The sequence below is a fragment of the Python bivittatus genome, unplaced genomic scaffold (assembly GCF_059951505.1).
Source record: "Python bivittatus isolate LINGU-HERP-01145 unplaced genomic scaffold, Pbiv_v1 ctg000350_np1212, whole genome shotgun sequence".
Classification (NCBI taxonomy): domain Eukaryota; kingdom Metazoa; phylum Chordata; class Lepidosauria; order Squamata; family Pythonidae; genus Python; species Python bivittatus.
The window spans coordinates 29,513,009-29,531,817 of record NW_028277074.1 but is presented as its reverse complement, the minus strand read 5'-3'; the positions used below and the strand labels follow the sequence as shown (position 1 = coordinate 29,531,817).

Sequence of the window (18,809 nt, the reverse complement as noted above, 5' to 3'; positions counted from 1 at the left end):
GAAGAATCACAAGCCGGAATTAAGATTGCAGGGAGAATCATCAATAACCTCAGATATGCAGACGATACCACCCTAATGGAAGAAAGTGAAGAAGAACTAAAGAGCCTCTTGATGAGGGTGAAGGAGGAGAGTGCAAAAGCTGGCTTGAAACTCAACATTAAAAAAACTAAGATCATGGCATCTGGCCCCATCAATTCCTGGTAAATAGAAGGGGTAGAAATGGAAGCAGTAACAGACTTCATTTATTTGGGCTCCAAGATCACTGCAGACGGAGACTGCAGCGATGAAATTAAAAGACGCTTGCTCCTTGGGAGGAAAGCTATGGCAAACCTAGATAGCATATTAAAAAGCAGAGATGTCACCTTGCCGACAAAGATCCGCATAGTCAAAGCTATGGTTTTTCCAGTAGTAATGTATGGCTGTGAGAGCTGGACCATAAAGAAGGCTGAGCACCGAAGAATTGATGCCTTTGAACTGTGGTGCTGGAGAAGACTCTTGAGAGTCCCCTGGACTGCTAGGAGGTCAAACCAGTCAATCTTAAAGGAAATCAACCCTGATTGCTCATTGGAAGGACTGATAATGAAGCTCAAGCTCAGATACTTTGGTCACCTAATGCGAAGAGAGGAGTCTTTGGAAAAGACCCTGATGCTGGGAAAGATTGAAGGCAAAAGGAGAAGAGGACAGCAGAGGATGAGATGGTTAGATAGCATCACTGAAGCAATGAGCATGAAACTGAGCAAACTCAGGGACGCAGTGAAGGACAGGAAGGCCTGCCGCAAGATGGTTCATGGGGTCATGAAGAGTCGGACACGACTTAACGACTGAACAACAAAAAAACCTTTCCTGTTTAAATATAAGCTTTAATCAAAAGTCTTTCATTAGGAAAAAGGGCAACATCAGTCTAGTTTATCAGGATGTACCCATCCATTATTTGTTTATTTTTATGAGGTTAACCCCTAATAAGTAGAACTATTAAAAAGGCCTTTTATAACAATAATACAGACATCTCATAACTTCTTAGGGAGTACAGGATACAGGCTGATTTGTCTTATAAATGCCTCTTGAATCCTGTAAACCATCATCATTCAGGATAGAATTAGTCCATATTGATGTTTTCCAGAAAAGAAGAATCTTAAATAAAAAGCAAAGTTCTGAATATTGGTTCTATAGCTGCATTTTCCATTCTTTGTTGACAATGAAATAAGATACATTGATTAGAGCAAGAAATTGATAACCATTGAGGTTGTTTTAAGCTTGCACAACCACTTTTTCCAGGTTAAACCATCCAGTATGAAGCACCTACACTGTCACAAACACATGTAGAAGTTCGATCAGAGGGGTCAGTATTTCTGTTTATTGGCTCCCTGCTCTTCCCATGGAAGAGTCCCTGTGCTGGGAGATTAGAGAAACACAGACATCGACATTGTTTCACAAAGCATTAAAACAATGAAAACAAATGCCACCTGGGCACCCGTGATTATGGGATTTGATACTGAGATTGCTTTTATTCATTCTTACTTAATTGATGCATTTTAATTTATTTTGGTTTTGTTACGGTTTGATTTTTTTGTGCTTTTATTGTTGTGAACTGCCACAAGTAACAAGGTTTTGTTGTGTTTAAATTAAATAAATAAGCAAGCTTTAGAATAGCTAGTATTGATGTTACTATTTGTTTTTAAAGCTTGACCAGGTAAAAGTGAGATGTGGGGATACATATGTCCGGTAAATATTGTTCCAGGCAAATATACTAGGGGATGTTCATAATGGGTTGGTCACACTTGTAGCTGTATTTACTTTGTCCCACTTGCCTGAAATCAGTTTACCTCTTAGGCCACAATAACTAATCATTATATATATATATATATATATATATATATATATATATATACACACACACACACACCCCCCGCTAGGAGAAGTCCTCTGCTGACATGACATGTAATATCACCAATAAACTGATGTTATTCAACTGTACATTGGCACCTAAGTACAGGTGTCAAGATTCTTCCCAAATGTTAGAAACCTGTGGGGTTCCTGACAGGGAAGAACAGGCTTCAGCTCAATGCTTCCAAGACTGAATGGCTGTGGTTTTGGGGCCTCACAGGTCCAAGAACTGGAGATTTTTCATCTTTGTCTCTAAGCAAGTAGCCCTGTACCATTCAAATTCAATTTGTAATTTGGAGGTCCTCCTGGACTCACAGCTCCTCTTGGAAAAGCAGATCTCAGCTGTAGCCTGGGTGCCCTTTGCACAACTTTGTCTTGTGTGCAAATTGTGCCTGTTCCTGGACCAGTGGTGATGGGGCTACTCATGGTCACTCATGCCTTAGTTACCTCACAACTGGATGATTACAATGTGTTCTATAGAAGCTGCCCTTTAAGACAATCTGGAAGCTTCAACTGGTCTAGAATGCAGCAGTGTAGGTAGTTATAGGTGTTCCTCATAAAGTCCATAAAGTTAACAACCATTTGTTCAGTGACCGTTCAAGTTACAATGGCACTGAACGAATGGTACTTATGACTAGTCCTTGAAGTTCTGGTCATCGCACAACCCCCACGATCACGTGATAGAGATCCAGGTGCTTGGCAACCGGTTCGCACTTATGATGGTTGCATTGTCTCATCACGTAATTGCCATTTGTGACCTTCCCTGCTGGCTTCCCACTAGCAAAGTCAATGGAGAAGCAGGCAGGGAAGGCTGCAAGTCACTCCAGTAAGTTGGTTGTGCTCATGTGGCTTTTTCTCCTGAGGACCCCAGCTACAGAGTAGGAGTATGAGCCTGTGGCAGCTCCCTGTGCATCCTCCCCCACCCGGCAGCAGCCACTCCTGGCCTGGCCATGGTCATGCGGTGCCACAGGAGCCCCTACACACCCTCCCTCACCTGGCACCAGCCACCCCCAGCATGACCACACTTAAGCCGCACTGCAGCAGCCACTTACCTGTCCGCCTGCCTGCTTGTGGGCTTGTGACTTCCTGCCAGATTCCCCATTGACTTTGCTTGTTAGAAGCCAACAGGAAGTTGTGAGGAGGTCCTCACTTGATGACCCATGATCCTTGCTTAACAATGGCAATAGGGACTGCTGGGTTTGCCATCACTAAGCAATGTGGTTATGTGATGTAGCACTTTATGACCACATCACTTAGCAATGGAAATTCTGATCCCAATTACCATCATTAAGCTAGGACTACCTGTACTGAAATGTAATTTTTAACGTGACAGATAGATAAACAGTTATATAAATGACTAGAGAATAATTATATTGGCAACATTTGAGTTGAATTTAAATGTAAATGAGTTGAAACCACAATTAAATTACGTCTAGCCCCACACACTGCTGTGAAGTGTGGTCCCTGGCCTGTCACTCAAAGGCCAAGTGAAGCCCTTGGCTTAAGCTGATAAATGACCAAGGCTACTTGCGTATTTAGCAGAGAGCATCTAATTTCAGGCCGTGTCAAGTCTGAAAATATTGGTTAATAAATCCATTCCATGTTTCCCCATTAATCTGCCTTAAAAAAAATAAAAATCTGCTGGTCTATTTTTAAGAAAAGACTTCTTTCTTTTTTCTTGTTCTGAAATAGTACACTATTGTTTAATGGTGTGCATGTACAAATTTTCTTTAACATTTTACTTCATTGCCAGAAGATAACACGAGCAGAATCCATGACAGAACGAAATGATGGAATAGTAACCACCTATGAGTCCTAACTGAAACAATAACAATAACAATATCTTGTTACTTGTAAAAAAGGCCTGAGGACAAGTGTCTTGTTGCTTTAAAACCTACACAGAGATAAAATAATAGTGCATTATATTACATTATATACTATTTTATTTTCAATCAAACATAGCAACATTTTAAAAACAAGTAGAACAAACTGTTTGTATTGCTACATTGCTTGGTATCTTCCAGGGAAGGAAAGGGAAAAAATAGTTATTCTGGGATTTAACAAACCCTCCAAATGCAACACAAAAATGCTAATAACGCTCAAATACTCTGAGTTAAGGTGCGTGGTACTGAAGGCCAGTCTATAACCAAGGCAACAGAACTGAACATGTGTCCTAGAAGTATTAATCAATAAATTTGGTGTTTATATTTTTCCAAACCAGCTACCTCATGCTATTTGGTGCTCAGTTCGGTCCTGCATAAATTTTTCTTTCTCACTTAAAGATAAATCTAATAAATTATGGCTTAGCTGCTTCACAAATTGTTATTACTTCAGAAAGGAGCAAACTTCATGGGGCTGGGGGCTGCATATCAAAAAGTAGATGGGGCCAGGACAAAGAAATAGGGGAAAAATCATTCAATTTAAATGTTACTTAACGTGAAATAATTAACATGATTACTTTTCATGTATTAAATAATTCCCCCCTTCTTCACATTAAAAATTATAATTAGGCAACAGCTTTTGGGCAAGAACTGAAGATATCACTCAATGTCTCAATGTCTCAATGGCATGGGTCCAGGGTACCTGAAGGATTGTCTCATCCCCATTACATCAACCTGTCCCACCTGGCCATGCAGAGAGGGCATACTATGGACCCCGTCTGCAAGAGAATTTCATCTGACGGGGTCTAGGAGGTGAGCCTTCTCTGCAGCAGCCCCTGCCCTTTGGAACACCCTTCCCCCAGAAGTGAGGTTGGCCCCCTCACTCTTAGACTTCAGAAAAAAACTGGACCTGGTTTTGTTATTATGCATGGGGCGGGGATGGGAATGGTCAGTTTTGGGGATGGCTGGTTCCCTAGTCTTACCTTTGACCAATATTATCCGGTCCCAGGCTGCAACAATACCAATATCGCTTGAATTTTATCATATTTAATAATTGTATTTTATGCTGCACTATTTATGTTTTTACTAGTTTTAACTGTTTGGTTGTGAACTGCCCAGAGTCCCTCCTTGTGGGGGAGTTGGGCAGTGATATAAATTTGATAAATAAATAAATGAATGAATGAATGAATGAATGAATGAATGAATGAATGTTTTCTGGGATTTATTTGACCCTTTCAGGAGACACGTGCAAAGCTTCAGTATTTGAAATAATTCCGCCACTACTATTTTGACGAAAATGCCTAAATGTGAGCATCAGGATCATATTCTCCTTTTATAACAGGTCAGCAGCTTACAAATCACATTCAATTTTCAGAAGCTCTCAGTTCAATGTGCTGTGGCTCTGTGTAATCTATTTATCAACTAATCAGCAGGTTGTAGAGACTGGTTGCAAGCAAGAAGGTGTACATTAGTTTGGGGGTTGCTATGTGGCCACAACTTTATGTAGACTATGGGCAAGTTTAATAATAGAGCTAGTCCTCTGCTAGGAACAATGGCACACATGCTCAGCTTGGCCCAGCATGACAAGTTCTGTCACTTTCTGCTTCTAGTCCAAGTACCAGGAAAACAGGTAAAATTGTGATATTTTCTTTTCTTTTCCTTTTTAGGCTGATCCAAAAGAGCTGAAGAAGGGGAAATCATCAATCAAGGGGTATAGTAAATATGATCTAGCCAGAACATCAAGTCATCACCATAGTGAAAGGGAAAGATGGCTTAAACCAGTTTCATTTCTAACTGGTTGACATATGTGAGTTTAGCAGCTTAAGATTACAGAGTTGAAAAGCCTTTAGTCTATAGTAAAATTCAAATCTCATTTTTCCCCCAAAATCAAGTTCATATCTGACACCATTTTCCAGTAACAAAATCTGCATGGTCTTTCAGATGCACTTTCCTATGCTGTACTTGTCCAAAAGCTCTCCAGTGTAATAAGGTCTCCAGAATCTCACTATCACTTTATATGCAGGTGATCCTATTTATAGATTATATCTGCATCTCACCCTTTCTCTTGTAATACTGTAAGTTTCATTCAGTTCTTTCCCCATTTGATACATTACCTGTCATCCAAATTTGTGATCATTAATATAGGAAAAATTCTTTTCCAGCCTCCAGTAAGACAGCTGGCTGGCAATCTATGATAGTGCTGACATTTAGTAGGTAGATGTGTTTTCTCTATGTTGAAAGGGAGGCCAATTCATAAGTGCCAGACCTCTATAGCCAGCACCACTTTCAGGAAAGCCCTCCCCTATTATGACATCCATAAAATAACTTATTTGGAAGATCCAGCTACACAGGAAGGCCAATAGGAGAGTTAACATTCCTCTAGGAATTTTAATTAGAAGTTTTCCATCAATCAAATTCAAGGAAGAAGGAAGGAAGGGTTGATATAATCAAGGAAGCCTGAAGCTTCTGTTCCAAATATCTTAAGATAACTTCTGAACAACCACACTTCAGATAGATCTCTCCTTCGACTTTAACGTACATATACACACATACAACATAAACCTGCAATATTAGCCCAAATTCCGCCAGCTAACTTTTGCACCATCTGAAGCTTCCATCTAGGTGTGCCCATGTCAAGATCATAACAGAGCAGAGATCTTGTATTTTCTCGCTTTATCTCAATAATTCAATTGGTAAAGCCAGAAAAGCTTCACTTTTTGTGGCTGCTACATGACAGACCAGCCATGGGAAGAGTTTATAGTAGCTTCATTGTATGAAGCAAAAGCTTTGTCAGTTCAATCAATGTATCTCATGACACTGTTCCTAGCACAGGAACCCTGATTGGAAAAAAAAAAATAGAAAAAAAATAAAAATGGAAAGCATTTTGATGAGAAGAATAAGAATCACTTAGGAATTCTTCTAATTTGATTATAATTATGTTTCCTCAGAAGTTCCTTTGACTTTTACTATTATTACGCATATTTGCAAATCAGTAGGCTTAAACCTGCAGTCTTTCCTTTCTCTGTCCTTTATCTCGACTTCCCACACACATTTACTCATGTAGAAAGCATCCTTGGCTTTTCTATCTATATCTAGATATTGGGGGTGGAGGACAGAGAGGAGGGTGTGAATTTTCAACTGTAAAATTTAGCACAGCAGTTGTTTAACTTTCTAAACATCTGCAAATCAGTGTATCTTTGGTGAAGTAATTAAAATCCCTAATTAGCTACACCTTGCAGCTTCTGTTAGTCTTAATTGGCAATAATGCAGCAAGAGTTTGTTACCTGTTTTTAGAATTGTAAAAGGGGTAGCCGAAAGAAGGGGGAACGAGTTTTAAAAAGAGAGTAAAGAAGGAAAGACGTGTGCTTTTTTTAAAAAAAAGAATCTTTGCTCCCACACAGTTCAGAGAGTTCACACAAGCAGATCCCATGGCAACAGCAAGTCCCACAGTTTGCTTTATACAGAAACACACAAATCCAAGAATAGATAATGCATCATCGCTTTTTAAAACAACCCTTCACTAGAGAAATTTCTGGGGGAAGGCGGCCGATCAATGTCGAACTTCTCCCTCAAGCGTTTCCTCCCGGCGTTTTTAAATCTTCGGCTCCCACTTCCATGGGATGGGATAGGGTGGGGCGGAGGACAAAGGAGCCGTTCGGATGATCCGTCCCCGAAACAAGCGGGTAGTAATGATTCTGTACTGTTCCTTTCCTCAACTCCCCTGCCTCTTCTCTATGAAGGCTTTGCAGAGAGCCAGTCTGGTGTGGGTTGGCTAGGATTGAACTATCCATTGGGTGGCAGTAACAGTTTCTTTATGACTTGCAGCAAAGCAGAGAATGCATTCAGTCAAATGAGCCAGTCTTGTAGAAACACTGGAATCATTTATGCATTGCATTGCAGTTTTTCTTCGTCCTCCTCTTTCTTTCTCTCCTGCTCTCTCTTTTCATCCCTCCTTTGTTGCCTGCCTTAGGATATTCGGGGTGGGTTGACGTTTTTCATCACGACTTGCTCTTTTGGTTTGTTGATTTGTCATTTTCACCGAAGATTAGCATCATTCAAGGCAAACGGACAACTGTGGGGTTTCCTCCCTCCTGCTTTCCTCTTTTTTTTTGAAAAAGAAAAAGAGCCTTCTGCCGATCGGGAGTTTTAGGACCCAGGAGACATCCTCTGAAACAGCAGGAGCTGTGTGCTTTCCACATAGCGGTACAGTGCAAGGAAAACCCCGTCGGATCGTTATTGTAGGATACTTGTGAATGTACCCGGGATCCTGGCTTCTTATGGCTGTGCGGTGGGTTTGGAATTTTTACATGTGCTCTGAGAGGTTTTGAAAAGGCTCCATACTCATAACCCAGGACTCGCTTTCTTGTCCTACAGCTCACAGACTTCTTGGCTCATTGATCGTTTCCTCTTCTTCACCCCCTTCTAGCCAGCTTTTCCGTCTTCTTTTGCCTTTCATCTTCTCGGCTAAATTTAATTTGGGCTTCTCACCTGGATTGTACCATCGGTGAACAACCTGGCCACTTTGAGGACAAGCAGGAAGCAAATCTTGCAAGGGATCTTTAGCTCTACATGGAATTATCTGCTTGGATGGTGAACTTGGTGCTTGTAAATGGGCATCTCCTTTTCCTTCTTAATTGTTAGCATTAGAAAAAAAGAATCCAGAGGAGTTCTTAAACACCGTGGATTCCCTGACTACGTATTGTGATGATCATTACTAATCTTACTGCCTGATACCTAGAGAAGAATTTTTGCAAGACTGGTGGGTAAGACAATCTTCTCTCTCTCCCTCTCCCCCCCCCCATGCAAAAACCAATCAGAGATATTGTTAAACTTGGCAGCTTGTAATTTAAATGACTACTTTCCTGATTGCTGCATTTCACTTGCTTATGTGTGTGTGTGTGTGTGTGTGTGTGTGTGTCTGTGTTTGTCACGGGGAGAAAGAGAGAGGGATTGCTCTGCTATTATTAGTTCAGTAGAAGAACTGCAGTAGGTATTTTGGAGAGTGCATTTTGTGATAAATCAAAGCATGGCCAAGCCAATTCACCACCTGATGTGGGAAATCAGCTTGAATGCAGTCTGAATAGATATTCTTCCAGGTCCTTTCCACTTTCCTCCTCTGTGTGACATATTTTGGAGTAGAACAGAATCTACAGCAGTCAGAGGAGCATTCAGTGATGGACCCTCTTTAATGTAAAAAGGGTTATTATTTTATTTTTCCCTATCCTCTGTGCAGTATTATCTTAGAACTGCAATAGATACTGACAGCCCTCATTTTGATCAAGTTGCAGAAGTTTAAAGTACCTAATCTGGATTCATTGCCATTATGAGGTAGTGGGGATTAATGCTGCTATGGAGGCTGACATTGCTGGTAAATTTGACAAATTGAATATTTTTTTTCTTTAAGGAAGGAACACAGTGTTTCAGATGGTTCTCTGTTGCTTTGTATCCCCCCTGTCTGAGAAACCATTGTCATTTCTTGCCCAAACAGTTAAGTTATGTCTTGATACCTTGAGACCCAGCCACGTGCAAGAGATCAGTAAGGAGTGATATGACCTCAGCAGCTTTGCCCAAAGCTTACTGGGGCAAATGTGTCTAGGGCCTTGGTAGATGAGAAAGATATCAGAACCAGTATTCCCTTGGCGTAAAGCAATATCCATTGTTTAACCTTTTTCTGCAAAATGCATTTTGATCAGAGGAAGAGAGGAAGGACTGTGGGAATCAATAGTGATGACGTGGTACAATGCACTGCACTGCAATGCTAAACTTATACAGTGTGTGCTAGAATGTAGACTCTCATGTACAGCTAATGGTTCATCCTTAATGGATGTGGGTGGTAGAATAGATGCAGCTTGAAAAGGAAGATAGACAGCTATAGCTGAGCACAATGAACTATTATGTAAGTTGAATGTATCTAATAATATTTTTACTCTAGCTAGCAGTTGAGTTAACTTTGGAAGGCTACTGATAACTAAAGACAGTCAATTTGAGATTGAGGAAAGTAAATGACTCCCAAACTCCCCCAGCACAGTTCTCTCTGGGACAACGCCATCAAAAATAATTAGGCCATCACATTTATAACTCAACCACACCTGCTTTGAGGACAAATCCATATAAATGTTCAATCACACACAGAGACACATATAATCTGACCCATCTGCACTGCACATTTCAATAGATTTCAAGTTGACTGAATTCTATTCAGAAAGGTTACATAGAATAATCAATGTAACCTGAATTTTTGGGTTAAGTGCTTGACATGCCCCAAACAAGACTCCAGTTAAGACAAGAGCCCTAGATTTGTTTGATGAGATGGCATACAAATTTTACAATTAAATAAAACAAATATAAAAGCACCGTTCCCCCCATCCCCTGCCCCCGTGATTCCCAGAATCCTTGGATCATTATGGGAATAAAGACATGGTTTGTCCTGATGGCAAGAAAGATGCCCTAGAGCTTTAGCTGGTTATTAACTAAAAGCTTTGTGCAGCTCTTTTGCTGGTCAAGCACTCTAGCCAAGTCTTTAAGTTACAAAACGGAACTTTTTGCAACTTAAGATCATGATAATGGTGGATCTTCTAGATTATTGAAACTACATGAAATAAATAGCTAATTAACAACATAGTTGAGGTCCCTGCATATCTCATGTAGGCTTATTGTAACATTGTTCTACTTTATACAAAACAAATGCACTAAAGAATATACAATAAGGGCCAAGCAGAGTTTGAGAAACATCATTTACCTCAGGATGATGGTATATTCAATTCTTAGAAACTTTGCAAATGATACACAAAGCTTCTTAGCAGCCAGGAGTCATGTTCCCTCAAATATGTCCTTTGAACATCTTTATTTTAAAGTGGCTCCCTATGTTTATTCTTTCTTTTTTTCTAGGACAAGCTGAGTCATACACTAATAAATTGAATTAATGCAGTTAAGGATTGGGATTGATAGAATGCACACATAATTAACTCTTGTTCTATCCTTCAGGGTCAGAATAACACTATGGCAACTCTTAAGGATTAGTGTGCAATTTTTCAGGAATGTTCCTAGCATCAACATTTTTCTCCAGCAAATGTGTATATTCTAATTCTCAAATTATTTTATAATTTCCTGCATTGCTTCTTCAGATCACAGATCTCTAGAGAGCATGTTACAAGCCAGTATTTTGGTATGAACAAGGATTCAAGAGAGTAGTTGTGGAGATGGGGTCAAGATGAATCTATATATTTAAATCATAATCATGGATTTGATGAACTAACTAGGCATAGGATTAAACAACTTTCAAATGATAATCTCCATGTTATTTCTTATATCTATAGTAAGTATCAAATATACTATTATATAACATTGAGGTTTATACTTGCTACAAAGGGTTAATATAAGTTAAGAGTTAATATAAAATGTAAATTATTTTTCTGATAAGCAGATGCTTATATGGGATCTTTTTCAGTTGCTCAAGCTTACAAATAGAAATCTTGAAACTTGTATTCACTAGGAGACAACTCAAGGCCAAGTAAATTCAATAGTAATTATGTCATCAGCATTAGCCTACAAAGAATGAGGCCTTCATGTTTCTGGAATGGTAGACAGAAAGTCTGCTTTTTAAAAAAAATGGTATACAAAAAACTGCAGTGAATTTTTTTTAATAAGCAAGTTTATTTCCCTGTTGTATAGCAAATTTGAACTATGGCTGATAATGTTTGATCTATAAATCAGAGCCATCTGATTCATAGAAAATTCCCTTAGGTAAATTTCTGATTAAACTTGCAGAGAATAATCAGTTACTTATACTGAAAATAACACCAATACTAGAATAATATGGGTGTAATATGTTATAAAGTTTGGCACTGTTATAAAGCACAGCTAATTATTGAAAATACGTCTAATTTTCAATCTGCTTTGCAATAAAATGCTTTCTGTTTGAAATTGTTGTTTGTAGCCAGGACAATCTCTCCACTTTTTTTACTTTATGACAAAGGACACAACTCAACTTGAATTAATATTATTTTTAAAAAAAAAACAAAACCCTCAAGTTATCTGGTGGGGTCAAATTATAAGGAATAATTAGAGCAACCACACTATTTTCATAGCTACATATAAGGATTGTATCAGCATTTTTGTTTCTCTATAATCTGGATTGGATTGCTATCTCTCATGTTAGGGATCAAAGAAAGGAGTATTTACACTCGGATTCTTAAAACCAGACAGTGAATCAAATTTTAGTGAATCAAATTAGTAAGCCATGCCTTTCAGGTTATACATATAATCTTGAAAATCTGCCATGTATATTGGGGCGTCTGTGTCAGTGTGTGGGAATAAATCAATATAGTTCGCCAATTCAATTATATGTCCATTTTACTTCTGCAGTGCAAATAAATCTAGATTAGAGATAGGCCACACGAGGTATGATGATATAATCAATGCCTATATTGACTGGATGTGCTTTGATAAAGTTTAGAGGACACTGTTTCCATATATGAATCTTCAGATGAGAAGTGAATATTGCCTTTCTGAATACAGTCTAATAATACAGCATCTTCTGATTCAGAAAAGACAGCGATCATCCACAGTTTTAAGCACCTGGTGCTTTCTGTTGCCTTGCTTGTCTTGGTCTGCTAGCTAATTATCTACAATATAATTATAAAACCTGGCTAATGAGTGTTATAATATACTTAGTCATTTCTAAGATGGTGTTGCACACACTGAATCGACACACTATCATCTTGTAATTTATTTCAAGTGGGAGTTTAATACTGTAGACATAGGAAGCTTTGCCACTGATAACAGTATTATTGTATGAATACCTTGCTGAGTTACTTCAGAATTCACACATTCTCAGTACTGAAAACAGGGTTCTACTAAACTTAAAGCATTGTCTGTTACTGGCTAGGACAGCAGTATTTGAAAAATGCATGCTTCTCTGTCTGTTTTTGTTCTCTGGATTTTACTAACACTCATCAAGCCTGGTAACCTGAAAAATGTTCACTTATCGTAGTACATTAGTCTTCCACAACCTGATGCCCTCTAAATATCTTAGGCTAAAATCCCAGAATTCTTTGATAGCATTGCATTAATGTTGGCTAGAATTCTGAGAGTTGTAATTACATCATGTATACACTAGTTGGTAAAGCTTCACTAGATCACAGTGCGTTCGCTGATAAATTGTTTCCTCTGTAACTTGCAGGAGCATATGAAATGGCTGAAAGTATCTCAGTGCTAGTAAATATACACAAAAGAAAAATCAGAATGATTATAGGGCTAAAGCAGCACTTTTGTGAAGAAAAACTACAGTGTCTAAGGTTCTTTAGCTTGGGGAGAAGATAAGTAAGGGGAGACATGATAGATCATGTGTGGTATAGGGAAGGTGACATGTGTATCCCACTCTTACAATGTTATAAGACAAGGTCATCCATTAAAATAAAATATAGATAGATTCAAGACTTAATGCAGTGCATCGTTGAACTGTGATTATGGCCACTAATTAATATGATTTTAATAAGGCCCTAGATAAATTCTTGAAGGATTGGGCTAACAATCTTAATAGCTATTTACTTCCTCTGGAATCACAGGTGGTATGCCTTGAATAACAAATGCTGTGTTCCTGATGTATTAAAAATTAATGTGCACAATTCAGTCTGATCAGCCATAGAAAGATGAAATTGGAAGTTGCAACATTTTCAGCCTATAAACAGCAGAACTTTTTCAAATGACTCATCTACTCAAGCAGCATACTCTTATGGATTATAATGATCCATAAATAGCAAGAAAGGGAAAAGGCACCAGCTGATCAATCAGCAATGTGAACTCTGTAGTTGTTATGAAGTGACACAGAAGCAAATGAAGCATGTAAACTAAAGTGCCTTGACCAGTTTAGTGTGACATATAGAAAAGGAGTCTATCTTAATAAAGTTGAAGAAATAAATGTATATTTGCTTAAGTGGGCCTCAAATGATATCTTGTGTTACTGCTTTTAAATGTATATAACAAAACTCAAGACACCTTGAACTGAAAGACAAGATTGTGCTCTTCACATAGTACCTTCTACAAGAGTTGGCTATTACTGTAACACTAGTGATGGGCAGACTATCTGTTGAAGGTAGCTATCAAGCTTTAGAGCTAAGCAGCAGCTGTGCTCTTCCCACAGAGCTCATCTGTCCAACACCTCACTGTGAGTCAATAGCTCCCAGGAATTGCTGCCTGAAATAGATGCTTAAGATCAACTAGTAGCATAGTAGCCATGAACATATGGTAAAAACATAACATATTCAGTGAAACTTGCTTTTTTGAGCTGTACCAAAACTTTGCTGAATTATTTTATTTAAAATATATTTTATTAAGGGGAAGGTGAAATGTGTATTCTGCTCTTACAATGTTATAAGACAAGGTCATCCATTAAAATAAAATATGTTTGGATTCAGGACTTGATCCAGTGCATAGCTGAACTGTGATTATGGGCAGTAATTGACGTGATTTTAATAAGGCATTATTTTAATATTTTATTAAGTATTTTTCAGGAAAAAACCCAGAAAGACAAGGAATAAATTAAAAAATAAATAAAACAAAACAAATAAACAGGAAATTTACAAGCATCATAAAATTGGGTTGAATTTTTCAATATTTCTTTCATTTTAAACAACTGAGCATAATATCATTTTTAAAAATACAGATCATTGTTAAAATCCAGGTGAGATGTAAATATCAAAAGCAAAAATAAGACAAGTGTAAATAATAAACTGATATTAAGAATTAAGTTATTACTATTAATTACTTAATATGTATTAATATGTATTAATTACTATTATGTTATTACTATTTAAGCAGTTGAAGAACTATTCTCATCTAGCAGATCACTGAAGATTGTAATATTGAGACTATTTTAAGAGAAATCCAAATTTTGCACTGGCACAAATTGTGCACAAAATTTGTACAAGTAACATAAAATTATAATCTAAAAAATGTTTCTAAATTGAGTTAAATGCTGTGTCAGATTTATTTCTGAAATTATTTTGGCATTGAAACATACTTGTATAACTTAATTAGCTATTCATTGGCAAAAGAACTGCACATACTTTCTAATAGGATGTGTAAAGTATTTTTGTGGTAGTTACAACTTCACTGAATTCTAAATGTCCATAGATCTAGAATATTGAAGGTTTAGAAGGCTACATTGTACAAAAATAGAAAGAATACTTCTCATATTATTTCTTCATTTGGTTGTCACAAACTTTTTAATCACTATTTTTGTTTAAAAGTTTTCATAACGAGTCCATTAAATATTTCCAAATACAGTAAAAGATAATTTTAAAAAAAATCAGTACTTAAGAAGAAACAGCTATCTTCCTCCCTGTTCTTATCCTTTTATTCATGCATCTAATGATTTTTTTTCCTATTTAGACTGAAAGATGCAGTACAATTCTCTTTTGTTTTTCCTTAGCTATCTGATATTCAAATGCATTACTATTGTCATTTTTTAAAAAAAATCTTATCCAACTTGTATAATATAAAGTGTGAATGCAGAAGTCCAGATAATGCTAGATAGGATCTATTTTATGTTTACTTGTGAACGCTCTGTTAATTAAAGTGAAAATAACATTTTCTTCTCTGTGTGTTTGTGTGGGGGGGGAGTGAGAGAAAGTTCATTTCTGTAGCTTTCAATAAACAACAGTTTCCTTAGAACTTGAACATTCTGATTTAAAATAATTTAGTTTTAAGATTTTTTCCCCATCAAAAACATCTTAATTAACAGACTCCTTAAAAAAAAACACCACCTTCTTTATTCCGAGTCCCTTTTTAAAAGGATCACTCAGTATAAGATTCTCTCCCTTTTTCCCTCGATGAATGACATTTTGCAGTTTGTTTCACTGGCAAAAAGTAGGATTCTCATCTCCATCACCTTTTTCTACGTTTTAGTTCCTTAAATATGTTTCTTTAGTAAATTACTGGTGCAAAATAACTAAGGACTACTGAAATACTTTTGGATTTGAAAAATAACACATATTTTTACATATTTTTGTAATATGCAAAAAAAAATGAGATTATTGAAGTTTATTTAATTGCTTTTGCCTTTGAGTGAGATTGTTATTGTTTAGCAAGAAGGGAAGTTCTGGAACTCTTGATATGGAAAATAACTGACAGCTGTGCATAATTTTGGCATTCTCTGTGTTATGAATAGATTTTCAATCAGATCTACATTTTCCATTTGCTAGAATTATATACTTGCACTAGATTAGTTTCATATATAAATCTTACACAAAATATTTCTTGGATGACCATCACATAATCCTATCTAATGTCAATTTTAGACTTCCACATTTTCCTTTGCTGGAGCCAACCCTGCACCTATATCAGTTTACTGAGGAAGTATCAATAAACTGAATATGTATTTTTGTAGGAAAGCATTAATGTAGCATATGGGGGAAGAAGCAAAAAAGAACCCACTAATACAATAAACACAGTTGACACACCACATCTTGGCCACTGTTCCAGGGTGATATGTCCTTTCCATTTACAGACCACTGCCGTGTATTCAGCCAATGCTTCAAGCACATCCTGACCCTATGAAACAGCAATGCATCAAGAACATCTTTAGACGATTGATCGGTGGAATTCAAATGAAAAGGAATAATGGGAACTACTGGCACCCCTGTAAATAGGTTGATGCCTTTAGAGCCCTTGCCCCAGACATATCTTATCCTCAGCCAGGTCATCAGGCTGAAAGGGGAGAAGTTCCTTTCCTGGTATGTCAGGTTGACAAACATCTTAACTTCAAAGAAATTCAAAGAGATTCTGTGAGCATTAGCATGAACTTATAATGAATTGAAAACAAGTAAATCAAAAGATGAGTGGAATGAATTGTAATCGGAAATGGCTTTTGAGAAAATAGTTTTTCTCTGCTTGGCCATAAAGGGAAAACTGATGCAGGAACAGGAAAAGCTATGTTCTGCAATAAAACAAGGTAAATCCAACTATGCAGATCAGGTTATAATATTATTTGGAGAAAAAGATTCAGCTGAAAAAAATAAGATATAAAAGAGGATAGAATATAAAGAATAAAACTGAGCTGCAGAGTAAATATTGAAGCTTAAGAAAGTAACAGCCAAGAATTAAAAAAAAAAAAATCTGGCAAAAAGCTTTACTCAGAGCTTATAAGGAAGACATCCTTCCTTGCATTTCCTTGCACTTAACCATGAAACCATGAAACCATGAAAGAGTCATGCTGTGAAAAAAGCAGTGTGCTTTCTTGTCCCTATGGTGTTGCTTTTAGGTCATCCTCCACCCATGAATAAGATAGGACACCATCAGTTCTACCAGTATGGAAGTAGATTTTTCCCTTATGAGTGGCACATGCATCAACCAGGAGAGCGTGATTTTGCAGTGAGTTTGAATAGATGCCAAAGATGCTAGATCCTTTCTGAGTTTCTTTCTTCCCATTATGTAGCTACGGGCTACCCCTCCCCTTATCTGATCATTCCCTAGACAGCATCTTTTCTCCCGATCTCCCAAGGTCATTCCTACATACTATTACATTGTTTGAGATAAAGGTAATGCAGTCTGATGTGACCAAAATGAACATTAAATTTTAGGCTGACCATATTTTTTTTTACTCCAGTGCTAGAAGGTCCCATGATCATTTAAGAGTATATATCACAAAATAGAAAAATAATTGTAGTGGCAAACAACCTTCTATTGAGTCTATAAGTCAATATTTACTTACCTAAACGGATAAACAGAATGACCACAGGCAGGCAAAACTGCAGTGAGAGTGGGAGTGACTTCTGACTTCCTGTTGGCTCCCCCATTGACTTTGCTTGTGGGAAGCTGGCAGAGACTATTGGAAATCACAATGACATGACCGCTGGATGCTGCAATGGCCAGAACTTTGCGAATAAAACTGGTATGAACATTGTGGAAATTTTGATTCCACAGGAGTAATGGGTCCCAGATTTTTTACACATTCTTTAAGTCAGTGATTTTAGGTACCTTGATTCAAAAATTGTCGAGGTATAATGCTGTTTGGGCTAACTTGAGGATACAAACAGACCAACAGATAAACACAATGAGAGTTTTAGTAGTAGGTAGATAGATAGATAGATAGATAGATAGATAGATAGATAGATAGATAGATAGATAGATAGATTGTTACGTGCTAATTCAAGGCTGGCAGATAGCATTTTAAGTAGTGGAAAAAGACTTTAGGTTTGGTCATTAGGAAGCTGATGGCACTAAGCAAAGAGTTCTGAAGTTCCAGATTTGGTTAAATTTTCCTTTCTGCTGAAATGAGTTACAAGAGACTTGCAGTGATAATGTTACCTAGCTGGTTAATGAAACATCTGCAAGCAAACAACCAAGGTCAGAGAGTACCAAGAACAGTTCAACCCTGAGCTACATCTGCTCTTTTTCTATTGTATGTTCTTTTGTGATTTTGACTTGCAAAAAATGCTAGTGAAGTCGAGAAGTAAAGGAGAGGAATGCATCTATTTGTTAAATAAAGTTTAATATACAATCATATCACAGGGGATTGGAAGCAAAACATCAGGTGTCAAAAATTAGAGCCTTAGGCCTTTAGCTAACTATAAACTTAGGAGCCAATACTTGGTAGTATTTGAGAGAGCAGTAAGCTGAGGTGGAATCATCCAGTAAAAACTCTTCATCCATTTTAGATTTCCAATTCAAGTTTTTTTTTTAATTAATGATTCCAGATGAAGTCAGTATGAAAGATAAATAAATTATAATCCTAAATTTGTCTTAAATAGTTACTTATTTTAAAATAAGTTAAGCACTTACTAAATAACTTGGGTGCACTTGTATGCTTTTCAAAGACTGCTTGCTGAGAAGCAGCAGAATTTCCTCAGGCAATAAAAGTTGGAAACAGAAGGGGGGAAAAGTGTCATTCCTTTTTGGGCTGCTTTCAATAGTGAATGGATGGGAAATAGATATTCTATCAAAAAGCAGTAAAAAAAGGGAGATGTGTATCAAATAGATGGAAGATCATATAAATGGATGCTTAGAAGTAGTGGTGATTATGAAAGAAGAGGTTCTTTGGGATTC

General features: G+C 37.3%; 1 protein-coding gene across 1 annotated transcript in view; it reads left to right on the top strand.

Moving 5' to 3' along the window:
• Positions 1-7,476: 7,476 nt before the first annotated feature.
• Positions 7,477-18,809, top strand: part of IL1RAPL1 (interleukin 1 receptor accessory protein like 1) — a 770,120-nt gene continuing 758,787 nt past the window's right edge. Inside the window, exon 1 of the mRNA XM_088144810.1 lies at positions 7,477-8,527. The gene's annotated coding sequence lies outside the window, so the exon portion shown is untranslated. The remainder of the gene's footprint in view (positions 8,528-18,809) is intronic.